The sequence below is a fragment of the Echinops telfairi genome, unplaced genomic scaffold (genome assembly GCF_000313985.2).
Source record: "Echinops telfairi isolate 266 unplaced genomic scaffold, ASM31398v2 ScPeMD7_18;HRSCAF=68, whole genome shotgun sequence".
In the NCBI taxonomy this organism is placed as follows: Eukaryota; Metazoa; Chordata; class Mammalia; order Afrosoricida; family Tenrecidae; genus Echinops; species Echinops telfairi.
Window position 1 is genome coordinate 64448960 of NW_022103915.1, and position 1561 is coordinate 64450520.

A 1561-nucleotide genomic window follows, 5' to 3' on the forward strand; every position below is an offset into this window, starting at 1 on the left:
TAACTTTGAAAACCAGAGGGATGAGGGCCAACCACATTGCAATTTCCTCCAGGAATTTCTGCAGCTGTGGTTTGTTTGTTCGTTTTTAACTCCTTCTCTTCTAGGTTCTGATACTTCAGTCCTCATGTTCTTGGTGTTTTTGATGTTGTTGTTTGTTAAGCTTTTGTCACTGCCTCAGTTTACTCTTGTGTACTCACAAGCAAAATATTCCTTCAACAGAATGGCGAGGTGGCGGTTGACTGGCAGACCACCACCCACCCGGCTGTCTGCTTCACCAAGCGGGTCTTGTTGGCGACATCGGTATCATGGACAGGGAAGCCAAACATCCTTTCCGTCTCAAAGCCCCATATAGGATGCCCTCTCTCGTATTCGAGGCTGGTTCTTGCCTTGCTTTATAGAGATTGAGCTAATAGTGATTGATGGTCCTTGTTTTGCTGGACTTGGCTAGTCTACCGGGCTACAGACACTTCGGCAGCTCAAGCGTACCCCCTAGTAGATGCCAAAGGCCTGTTCATACCAGAAATAATAGGCCTTGTGTGCTGCTGACACTTCTTTGGCATCACTCTTCACAGGGTTGGACTAGAGAAATTGCGAGATGTCCCTCTTGTCTCTAAAGCCCCTGGCCACCTCGTTTGTAAAGAGCCAGAAGAAAGGCCAATTATCTCCTTCCTTGCGCCTCACCTCATGAAGGAGGTGGTAGAACTCAGAGAACAGCTGGTCAGTGCCCTCACAGAGTCCTTGTGGGCAGGGTTATGATGTAGAGGTCACTGTCGGACTAGTCCCAATCACCAGCGCAAATGGGCCCCATTCCAGGATATGCTTCTGGGTGACACTGTGGACATCGCCGACACAATCTCCCCATGGTCACGGTGATGGAGTCCTCTCTCACCTCGGAGGCAATGGAGTGGCCCACTGGGATGCCCAAATCCTTCGTCATCTGCAGCGCAGCAGCAATACCATCAACCTCATCCAGATGGGCTTCCTCCTCTCAGCTGGGACAGGCTGGGAGACCGCAGGAACTGCATCCAGATGGGCTTCCTCCTCTCAGCCGGGACAGGCTGGGAGACCTTCAGGGCATCAAATTCCCAGGAGGGGTTATTGGTGAAAAACATCTGGAACTTGGATGGCCAGAGGTCCCCCCGCTGCCACAGCAGCCCATAGATGCCCTAGTACCCACACATGCAGCAGTTCCAGGAGTCTCCCTCCGTGTTCTCCTTGGCAGCCCCAGCCCCACCAAGAGATCCACACACTCCACACGAAAACACCTGCCGCACTCACTGTGCCCACCAGAGCGCCTTGCACCGCCCGCCACAGATGGAGTAGTAGGACTGATGGCGTCATCTTCCTCCTGGCACACGCCTGACAACGTTAGCACTTCCCTCCTATAAAGAGAGTGTGTCCAAGGGTAACATGGAGGCTTCTGCAGGAGATGCAAGTATCCTGGACATGGAGGCACTTCTGCCGCACCTCCTACACTGGCCGCCCTTGGGTGCGTTCATTGATGAGCTCCTCGACCTTGGGCTGCTCTTGGTTCCGCTCTTCTGGGCCTTTTTGGCTGGTG

The 1561-nt window shown here is 53.2% G+C and overlaps 1 pseudogene; it reads right to left on the reverse strand.

The window, feature by feature from the left end:
* Positions 1 to 212: 212 nt before the first annotated feature.
* LOC101660421 overlaps positions 213 to 1561 on the reverse strand; it is a 5718-nt pseudogene continuing 4369 nt past the window's right edge.